This window comes from Podarcis liolepis, assembly GCF_965112155.1.
Source record: "Podarcis liolepis genome assembly, chromosome: 8".
NCBI classification, from domain to species: domain Eukaryota; kingdom Metazoa; phylum Chordata; class Lepidosauria; order Squamata; family Lacertidae; genus Podarcis; species Podarcis liolepis.
Window position 1 is genome coordinate 81,274,708 of NC_139560.1, and position 11,615 is coordinate 81,286,322.

At 44.0% G+C, this 11,615-nt stretch overlaps 1 long non-coding RNA gene across 1 annotated transcript; it reads left to right on the forward strand.

Moving 5' to 3' along the window:
• Positions 1-8,559: 8,559 nt before the first annotated feature.
• LOC310714515 lies at positions 8,560-10,952 on the forward strand. The gene is made up of 3 exons (XR_014529857.1): positions 8,560-8,735; positions 9,831-9,875; positions 10,202-10,952. It is a non-coding gene; the product is annotated as an uncharacterized lncRNA (long non-coding RNA).
• Positions 10,953-11,615: the final 663 nt, after the last annotated feature.

Sequence of the window (11,615 nt, forward strand, 5' to 3'; positions counted from 1 at the left end):
AGCCAGATTTGCACAGGGGGAGCCCTTAAATAGAAGACACCTTCAAAGTGAGGGCTGCCTTCTGACTGCCCTTCAAAACAGGACGGTGCTAAGGCTGTGCCTCACTGAATTAAAGGGATGAAATGGCAGCAACCCATCTACCAAATTCCACTTCACGGTGTTGTGCCCTAGCAACCGAGGCAGGCTGTGAATCAACATGCCAAAGGAAATGCCAAGAGGGATTTGTGTTCCTGAGAATGCTGAATGATTTAATGCCATAGAAGAGTAACATTGAGTAATGTTGTAAACCTTGTTTTTGGTTTTCTTAGGCAAGGTTTGTAATACAGTGGTACCTCTGGTTGTGAACGGGATCCGTTCCGGAGGCCCGTTCGCAACATGAAAAGCCTGCAACCTGAAGCGTCGTATCTGCGCAGGTGCGCGGCACGATTTGGTGCTTGTGCACATGTGGGATTGGCGAAACCTGGAAGTAACCCTTTTCGGTACTTCCGGGTTGCTGCGCAACACAACCTGAAAAAATGTATCATGAAGCAAATGTAACATGAGGTATGACTGTACTAGATAAGGCTCAGGATCATCAGGAGTTGAACAGGGCATTTTATATAAAATAAAGGAAAATGCTTTTCCAAATGCAGAATTATCTAATGACAAGGGGCTAAACTACACTATTAAAATGCTTTATAATGCCTGGCTTCCCTTCACTGGAATTCTGGCTTTTTCCCCCCCTGTGAAATCACAAAGAGTGTGGCGTGATTGACTACTGCAGAATAACACATGGTGTGGCGGCCACTTTGAATGTTTTTGTAGTGGAAAAACAATCTACGACACACATACTATCCACAATCATGGGGGCCTGCAGTGTAAGTAAGGCTCTCAACATGAGCATGAAAGTCTGGTTCACGTGAGTCTTCTGCTATTTTGTGAGGGAGGAGAGCATATTGCAAAGGAATACTCCATGGGGTTGGGCATTATTTTGTACAGAGGACCCCGCTTACTCTGCAAGTTACGTCTCCTGGAAGGAAGGGACTCCTGTTCAGGCCTTTGAGGCACAGGCTCCTGACACAAATTTGCTAAAGATAAGAAATGCAAATTTGTATGTATAGACGCCTGCCTCTTGGAAATTAAGAGAGTGGGTGTTAATGGAGGAATCTGAGGGCTCCCTTGGGCAAAAAACAAGACATCAACCAGGACAATTTGGAGCAAAACAGCAGCCTGTAGGCTTGGCCTGTATTGGAAACTGTCGCGACAGGACTCCCACCCACAACAAGATGAAGCAAAATGGAAAACCAGAACAAAAGAAGACCCCAACTTTTATTAGTTACTAATCCCCCAAACTACACCCCTAAGACTACATCACAAAAAGGAGGGGTTGAGGGAGGAGTTGTGAAGGTAACCTGAGTATCTTGTCACCTGGCTGGTTCCTCCTTTCCCTCCCTCCCCATGAGTACTTTCCAGGAGACAAAGGAGAGTTTGCAGTTTCCTGCCCCCAGAGGAAAGAGCTGATCATTGTTCCAGTCCGTGCTGAATCCACTCCTATATGCAAGTTCTTTGTGACCTTGATGGTCTTCTGTTTATGGCCATCAGGGTTGGCATAGCAACTGGGCAGGGCTCCTGTGGATGTGCTGGTATGCTCAAGGGATTATAGCTGCCCTGTATCAAACCTTCCCCATTTTGTAGTCCTTCATGGAGTAAAATAAAAGTGGAATGGTGCAGATCCAATGTATGGTTGATTTTCTATGAATTTATAACAGAAGCGTAGTGTATGTTGTGTGTGTGTCAAGTTTGTACAAACTGAATGATTGAGGGAGGGGGGGTTTCCTGTGACAGTGGGTGACTTGGAATTCACCAGCATTGAATTTTGCAGTTTGCCCAGCTGCCCTATCAGCAAAGGGATTTTGGTTTGGTGTTTAAAAAAAAAATAACGAGGAAGAAGGAGAGAGAAATCTAGTGCATGCTGCAAAAGACCCGAGGCTTGGGGCACCCCATACCAATCTTTCGCCCCACAACTTATCTGCTCACACTGCTCTTTCCCACTGCTGTTGTAGCACTCGGTTCTAGTGGAGTGGAGCATCGCATGTTTTTCCTGACCACAGTTTTCACCTTCTTGGCGCAGCTATCTCACACGTTTTTTCCAGAACTATGCCTGCAAAAGAAAGCAAAGTAACAGATTTCTCACTCTGTTTGGAAATGGAGAGGAGGCCAGCCCATGGTAACATAAAGCAGGACAAAATGAATTGAGGCAAGACACACACCGTATCCTAGAAAGTCCTCTGTGAGTACAAACCACAAGGAGGAAGCAGTCTGGCTTTCTGATATTTTTATCCTGAATTGTGGCTGCTCAGCTCAACTAATCTGACCAGGACCAAATGTCAAATTCTAACGAATTGTCATGATTAAACTGTGGCGGAAGAACAGCAGGACAGCAAGGCCACTAAATTGCAACCATCTGCTTTCCCTTCATCCCTGTTTTTGCTTGACCTTGGCAGATCCTTCCTACGTGAAACGAGACATTCAGCCCATGAAACTAAATAAAAAATATTTTTAATATGTACATAAGTTTCCCTGCTGTTTCTGAGAAACTTAACTTTGTAGCGGTTGTTGTTGGTGGTCCTTGTTAAACCTGCAATGTCTGTTTAACCACAGCAGGGCAGAAGAATGAGAGAGAATATCCTGAGCAATGATGCCTGGCTATAAGAAGAGGTTCTGGAACATTCCTGCACATGGTTGTCATTCCCTGCAAATTACCTCTGGCTGTTTTTACCTGTTGAGGCTTATGTCCAGAGCACAGCTAGGTGTGGGTGGGTGTGTAGCAGAGCAGGATTAAAAACTGGTGTGCAAGTGTTAAGCACCCTCTCCGACTTGCTGATTTCCCCCTGCAAATTATATTTCATCCATATCATGAGGGAACCTCAGTAATAGGAAGCCCACTCTGAAATTCTAATCCATTATTATTTCTTCTTCTTTGACAAGTAATAAGAAATAATTGAGAATAAGATATAGTTTGTCGTGGCAATTTCTTATTTGTGTCTAATGTCAGCTGCTGAAATGCAAAAATGAAAATGTATTAGGTAAATCCAGGGCCAGATTTAGGTTTGATGAGGCCCTAAGCTACTGCAGGTAATGAGGCCCTTTATGTCCAGCTGTCCTTTGTCAACAACAAATGGTCACTGTTTTTTTGTGTTGAACATATGCTATATAGTAATTTATGGACCTAACAGGTATCTAAAGTCCTTTGCCACTGTTGCTGTATGCAGGTTTTATTTGTTCTTTATCTTATATTTTGGAAAAGTACATCCAGTTTTCTTTTCTTTAATTTTTTTGGGGGCCCCCAAGAGAGTGGGACCCTGAGCTATAGCTTGTTTAGCTTATACGTAAATCTGGCACTGGGTAAATTCAAAGGACTGATTCTCATGGAAGAATTCCATCCGCTGAGATGCTCCGTGATGCTCTATTTTTGGTTTTTGCTCAGTATTTCAGTCTCCAGTGACCTGTTTCTTATTGATTTCTTTGACAGAGTACATTACTGCAGAACAGCTATTTCTTTATTTCTTTGTTTTCACAGTCGGTCACCCTTCACAACTACTTTGGGGAATTAAGAAAAATAGTTTAGCAAACAAGATTTATCTGAAGCAAACAGAGGACTTGGGTGGCGGCGTGGAATTCATTGAGAGGCAGCTTACATGGTTACATACAACCAAGACAACGCTGTCTCGCTAAAGCTTCTGCAGAAAGTCTGCATTCGCCTCCCTTGCTTTGCATCCTTATCTTGAACAAACTGTTTGCTTTAAGTTGATCCCAAGTCATCTCACTCAGAGCAATGCCAACTAGGGATCTTGTTTTTGACAACTGACGGTTTTGACAATGTGAGTAGGCCTTTTGAGAGACCATCTTGCCCTGACGGGAGAAGAGAGGAAAGAAACCGCTTGGAGACCTGCTGCCACACAGCTTCCAGTGATGGATAAATGCTTCTATCCAAGCTTGAAATTGACCTGCATTACGCTGCCCCTGGGATGCGGATGGCACTGTGGGTTAAACCACAGAGCCTAGGATTTGCCGATTAGAAGGTTGGCGGTTCGAATCCCTGCGACGGGGTGAGCTCCCATTGCTCGGTCCCTGCTCCTGCCAACCTAGCAGTTCGAAAGCACATCAAAGTGCAAGTAGATAAATAAGTACCACTCTGGCAGGAAGGTAAACAGCGTTTCCATGCACTGCTCTGGTTCGCCAGAAGCGGCTTAGTCATGCTGGCCACATGACCTGGAAGCTGTATGCCGGCTCCCTCGGCCAATAAAGCGAGATAAGCTCTGCAACCCCAGAGTCGGCCACGACTGGACCTGATGGTCAGGGGTCCCCTTACCCCTTACCTTTACTCTACCCCTGCAAAACAACGAAGACTTCCTCCTTCGGTTGTTACCTTCTGGGTTCAGGCATGAACCAAATTGTTCCATTGCTGTCCAACTCACAGAGGACATCTGTGTGAACAGGAGAGCCTTCCATATCTGTGTGTGACACCTGCATGTTTTAGAACTTTGTTTTCCAGGCTTGCAAAACAGATTGGGAGCCCCCGCAGATGTAGCAGGCTGCCTGCTCCACGCAGCTGGCCTTCAAATGGAGGACAACAGAGACAATTATGGAGTCTGGCAGAGCTGGTATGTTTGCCACACAACCCTTGCATGTTTTCTGAACCCAGAAAGGTAATACCTGAAGAGGGCCATAGCTGGGTTGGGGGAATCCCCAGAACAGATTCAGGGCACAGGGAGAGGAAAGGTGGGAAGTTCCATTGCACAACCAACATGCTCTCCATTTCTAAAAATATATAAATGTTTGTGGGGCAGGAAAGGGCTTATGGAGCCAGCAGAGAGCATAAGCAGGAATGCCTTAAAGTGAGTGCATTGTTTTATAGAAATATAACATGCAGGGTTGCTACTCTGAAAATCAGAGTTGCTGTGTAGTGTAATAACAAAAAGACATTAGCAATCTGTTTTTCCAATAACAGGACTATGTATCTATTATTAGTTCCAATAAGACCCTTGGTGTCCTAATTACTTTGCTTCACCCATGTGCTGAATGGCTGATCTGTCCATAATCTGCCAGGTCAAAAGGTTGGTCAAAAGGTTGGTATGTGTGTGTTGCATATTTGAAATATACTTTGGAGAATCGTTTTGTTTTTGCTTAATTCCTTATGTTAGACTGAGGGCAGTGGAAAAACTGCTCACTTGTGGTCATGAGAGGGAACTAGCTACGAGCAATTTCCTTAGCTGTGCTCCTCTGAAAGGTCAATAATAGATGACACATTTTCCAAGGAGGAAGTTGCAGACTCACTTGCTGGCAGTCTGGGCAAAGTGCAGGGGCTATTTGGAAGTGAGTCAGCACTCCAGGTATGCACAGGGTGCCCACAATCAGGATACAGTCCAGTCTTTTAAAAATTATTTTAATGTCCCCCAAATTAGCAGTAGCTGGATGTGCTATGACACCTCTTGAAATAATCAGATCATTGTGATATTACAAGTTGAGCTGAAGCCCTTGTTCACGGTCAGAGTCGGATACTACGACTGTGGCTGAAAAGGTGGCTTTGGGATTGTATGCTTAAAATGTTTATAGCCTGCCTTTTGCCTTCAGTTGTCACTGATGGCTCATAACAATAAAATCCACAATAGCAATTTCATAGAATCTAAACAGCAGCACAAAAGGATATAACCCGATTCTAGCCATTGACTTTTATTTTTTTTTGTCTTGTTCAAACCATCAATTTAGTCTAATTTCATGCTGGAGGCAGAAGCTCAGGTATTTTACAGTTGGTGCCACAGGAAAGTTGACTTAGTACTTAATTGGAAAGGTTGTCAGGTAAGCTTTATATACATGAAACAATAAACAAGGCATTGGCAGGAAGAAAACAGTTGTATTTCACACCATTTTCACAGTCCAAGATACAGTGGTACCTCAGGTTACAGACGCTTCAGGTTACAGACTCCGCTAACCCAAAAATAGTACCTCGGGTTAAGAACTTTGCTTCAGGATGAGAACAGAAATCACGGTGAGGCAGCAGGGTGGGGCCCCATTAGTTAAAGTGGTGCTTCAGGTTAAGAACAGTTTCAGGTTAAAACCTCCAGACGAATTAAGTTCTTAACCGAGGTACCACTGTAATTCAACGAGGAGCTGGACTTTATGGATAGATGAGCTTTCTGCAAAATAAATTGCACACCTTTATTTCCTCCAGCATTTTTACTCAGCAGTGCAGAAGTAAACTCCGTTGAAATGCAGGAGAGCAAACAAGCCAAAGAAATGCAATCAGGTGATTTAAAGTAGGGTTCTTCCTCTCTATATTTAAAAACTAATTGAAATCCCCCCCTAAAAGTTATTTTGCTACAAACTGATTGATAGAGAATAGGTAAATTTGAAGCACTGTAATATTTAAGGTAGGGTCTCATTTTCTATAGTAGAAACTTGGTTTCTAAGCGGTATTTATTTTTAGTAGAGGAATGTTGCATGCATTTGACAGACACAATTATTGGACTATATGTGCAAGACTGGAGTCATCTTTTAAAATGTCTGCACCACGATCCCAGTCTTTCTCAGCCCTTGCTTTGCTCCCATTTCAACTGCACTTACACCTATCACCCCAACCCTACTACAGACCTATGCAAGAATATATTTTGTTAAGTTGCTTAAAGCATAGCTTTCTGGAAAGTTTGGCAGTTAGGAAAGCAGCAAGATAATGCACTGAAAAGTATGGGTTAGGCAAATGACTAACAGGAAGATGCAATGCTATTCCTCTAGAAAAAGAGGTGCCAGAATTCTCCATGAACACCTCCCTTGTTCTCTTATAATGGCAATGGTGCCCACCTGAGAGGTGCAAAAACTGAGTTCCGGTGAGTTCTGGCTGAAAAAAAACCCTGGGAAGATACATAAACAAATAAGCAAGCAAATCAGGATAAATTCAAGGTGATTGCTCATTTTTTTATAACCTTCCCATAAACCAATCATGACTAATGCTCAATACAGAACAGACATGGTCTAACCTCCATGTTAGGTCTGTGCAAGCAACTCAGGATAAATGATTACAAGGCAGGTCATGTGGAGCAGCCCATAAGTGAATCTGGCTTGACCAGCCCATATCCTTTTTTCTCCCACTTTGAAACTGTTATGTACTGAAGTTCTCACCCTGGGCCAGCAGGGGGATACTGTAGTTTTCACTCAGGTCCACATATGCAAATAAGGGATTGAAAGTGACGTTCAGTGATTGGATAGTTACAGAAAATGGTTACTGTTGCGTTCTAGTGGAGCTCTATATAAGCAGGCCGGCTGAACCCTTCAGTTCAGTTCTGTTCTGGCCTGTGAATAAACAAGAGCAGTTTGAAGAATCGCTGTGTTGTCTGATATGTTCACCCACAACTTAACAGAAATCCCCCCTGCTTCCTTCAAAACGGAAACGTCATTTACCTTCCTGCCGGAGCAGTACCTATTTATCTACTTGCACCTTGACGTGCTTCCGAACTGCTAGGTTGGCAGGAGCAGGGACCGAGCAACGGGAGATCACCCTGTCACGGGGATTTGAACTGCCGACCTTCTGATGGGTAAGTCCTAGGCTCTGTGGTTTGGAGAAATGTTGGAGGGCATTCTTCAGGTGGAGGCAGGATTGTCATCAGAACTACAGTGGGGTAGAAAGGGTTCAGCCCTCTTTCTCCTTGTGCCCAAGCCTGATCCTGATTGGCCCTCTCCCATGACTGTATTTAGGGGGGACGAGACTTGGGGGAAATGCAATTAAAGTCATGTCTGGTTGGCCCTGAGTGGCCCTTTTCTTTTTTCTTTTCCTTCTCCTGCAATGAGGCTACATTTTAATATTTTAATGTTCCATTATTTTAATGTTGTATTTTATTTTTGTTTTTAAGTTGTAATCATTCATCTTGTTTTTATTATTGCTTGTAAGCCGCTCTGAGCCCGGCCTTGGCTGGGGAGGGCGGGGTATAAATAAAAAATTATTATTATTATTATTATTATTATTATTATTATTATTATTATTAGTTCACTTACGTGTGAAACTGAAGGAGTGCGGTCAGGGATATCACCAGGCCGAAGAGAGGGCAAAGATTTGGAAGTATTTACACCAAAGTACTGTACAATCAATAATTTTCAGACCAATTTTAAAACATGTCTTTTGATCTATGAGCACATTTTTCTCCCGGTTCAAGCGTGCGCTTCAACAGAATAACTTCAGTCAGCCACACTGAATTCGCTGTTTCTAGATGACGTTTGTCAAAAGTGTCGATTTAGACAGGCGATCGGATTTATGTGTTGGTTCGGGGAAGTGCTCCAACAGTATATCGCAAAGCAATTTTGGAATTTCTGGATGGAAATGGGGCATCATTCTTGTGCCCAAGTCGTCTCTGCTCCCCCATTAGGCTCCTTTGGCTCACAGCTCAGCTGTGTGAAGCTGGTTACGCTACAGTCAGGAGGCTGGTTTGTCAGAATCAGCAGAGAATGCATCACCATTGTGCATTATGACATGGTAATTTCCACCTTATGGAAACGCAGGTGATTGGTCACTTGACCTCTGAGTACAATGAAGCAGTCATAAGAGCCATCCCTAGTCAATTCCACCACCCCACCAATCTTTAACACTATTATATGTGCCCTTGAAGAGTAGCAGACTTCAGCAAGCGCTCCAGACTCCCTTGATTATTATCTTTGTGCCTAACTTTGTAAATATCTATTATAAAGTTAAAGGCACCCCTGACCATTAGGTCCAGTCGTGGCCAACGCTGGGGTTGCTGTGCTCACCTCGCTTTATTGGCCGAGGGAGCCGGCGTACAGCTTCCAGGTCATGTGGCCAGCATGACTAAGCCGCTTCTGGCGAACCAGAGCAGCGCATGGAAACGCCATTTACCTTCCCACCGGAGTGGTACCTCTTTATCTACTTGCACTTTGACGTGCTTTCGAACTGCTAGGTTGGCAGGAGCAGGGACTGAGCAACGGGAGCTCACCCCGTCGCGGGGATTCGAACCGCCGACCTTCTGATCGGCAAGTCCTAGGCTCTGTGGTTCAAGCTTGCAATCACTGCTTCCTTTTTCATTCAGCTGGGACCTGTGCCAAGAGGAAATGGCATGGATAACCTAATGAATAATCATAAAGACACTACCATCTCCCCTAAGCCACTTCTGGTGAACCAGAGCAGCGCACAGAAACGCCATTTACCTTCCCACCGGAGCAGTACCTCTTTATCTACTTGCACTTTGACGTGCTTTCGAACTGCTAGGTTGGCAGGAGCAGGGACTGAGCAACAGGAGCTCACCTCGTCGCGGGGATTCGAACCACCGACCTTCTGATCGGCAAGTCCTAGGCTCTGTGGTTTAACCCACAGCGCCACCCACACCCCTAAATATCTATTATACTCCATCTTTTTTAGCATGAGATTTTAGCTGCCATTGCCAGCAGAAATGGTTAAGAATTCCAGCTTCCAATAAGAAATTTGTTTTCTTAAAAAGCTGCTGCTGGCCCTCCCTCCTGCTGTATTGGTGATGTGACTTCCTTGGCTAACCAAGGTGAAAGGAGCAGCCGACTCGTGTTTTCATAATGAATCTCGTTGTTTTCACAAAACCTACTCAAGGAAGTCGCCCACTTCAGTGAGTTGACTTAAAACGTCAAGTTTCTAAACCTCTGAGCTGTAGGAGGCAAAATTCTTACAGAAAATGCACTGTAATGGTTCTGAAGGGTGGGGGACGAATGGAAGAAATACAGCTTATAGACAGCTCTGTGCTGCTGGAAATCATAGTAAGTTAAATATTGTGGTTTGTCCAAGGTAAGTCGGGTTCAGAAGAGCATCCTGATTTGTTTGTGAGACAGGAAGACAAGGAGAATATTCACATGAGGCAATTCATGGCAAGGTGAACAAAGGCTGTATTTTGCCTCGCTGTAATTTGTAGTATTAATAATCTCTTCTGCCCCTACCCTACCTGAGTGCTTACATCTGAATTGACTTCTATGGTATCTTTCTTGTTTATTTCTGTTTTGTCCGCATGCTATATTTTCTTCCAGTGCCATTTCTCTCAGATTGCACTGGTTTTCCTTTTCTAAATTAAACCTTCAGATCTACACTGGAATCTGGTGCCCCTGTGGATCCTGCCACCGGAGGCAGTTACCTCAGCTTGTCTCAAGGGTGGGCCGGCCTTGATCGCCAATTTCCCTCATACTATTTTCCGATCAATTTTAGCAGGAAAATTGAGGCTCTCATCCAACAAGCGACTGTCTACGTGTATGTGTATCTTAAGAACTGAAGTTCTGATGAGACCAAAGCTGAGAAAGACCATCCTTTTGCAAACTACTGGAACTTCTTGGTGCAAGTTTTAGTCCTGAGTGTTTGCCCCGAACCATCTTTCTTTTGTGTTAGACTAGAGGAAGTTTGGTGTAATCCAGTGTGTTTCAGCATATCATAAGTAAATCACTGTAAACTCCAGAAATAAAGGCACTCATTATTTCATTCTCCATATACCAAATAGGACAAGCTGAATGTTTCTTTTCCACACAGGAGATTCCAGACCTACATCTTTTACCACTGCTACTTAAAAGGAAGTTCTGGTTGCACACAATATGAGCTGCTATTCCTCTGGCTGACCAGGACAAGACTTCCTTGCAGACTTTTGATCCGGTGAGGTTACTTTTACGTCAGCATCTGGATCCTCTTTATACCCCTGAAATAAAATCGGAACACTGTTTCTGATTCATTCGATAGTTGTTTTTCTCTACCAAAGATTTACGGAGCAGCCATTTCCTTGGGGGAAGTTTCTCTGCCTACTTACTTTTAATTTGTTGAGTCCACTTTAAGGCATGGGGGTGGAGAAGGAGATGTCCTCAAAGAGGCAGCAGGCCTTCTCGAGTTAAAATAAATGTGTACATAGCTAACAGAAGTGGAGAAGTGGAAAGCACATTCTGAATCGCTGGCTTCCTGAGATGAGCGTAAAAGCAATGAGATGTGAAGAGCAAAGAAATGCCAACCTTTCCACTGGGTGCCACGTGATTCCATCCCTGGGGGTTCTTTATAGCACCTAATTGGGAAACTATGAAGTTTCTGCAGATGCTCTTCAAGCGAGATTCCATGTTTAAAAGTATGGCTTTCCCAACCTGTGTTTTCCTTCCTCATATAACAAATGTGGGGACAGGTGGCCACTTGGAGAGGAGACTCACTGAATACTCCTTTCCCCACGAGCAGATTTCCCCTGCAAATGCTCACCCAGTTTATTTGAACCATTTTTGTGGGGTTTGCAGCCCAATCACAGATGCATGTTTTGCTAGACAAGCACAGGGCTAGAAACTTCCTAGAAAGGACCCTCTGTGTGGTCATTTCCCCTCCCCCCTCTGGGCAGGAATCCTGTAACAAAGGAGATGATCCTTTGTACTTCCTTCGGCCTCTGAGCATAGCTGTCAACTTTTCCCTTTTCTTGCGAGGAATCCTATTTGGAATAAGGGAATTTCCCTTAAAAAAGTGAAAAAGTTGACAGCTATGCCTCTGAGGAGACTCTCCACCATGCTTCCAATCTGATCAGACGTGTGTCGTAGGGTTGCTGTATTTCAAAAAGTGAAAACCCGGACGCAGTTGTTGAGCTTTTTGGGCAAAATGTGTCCAGACA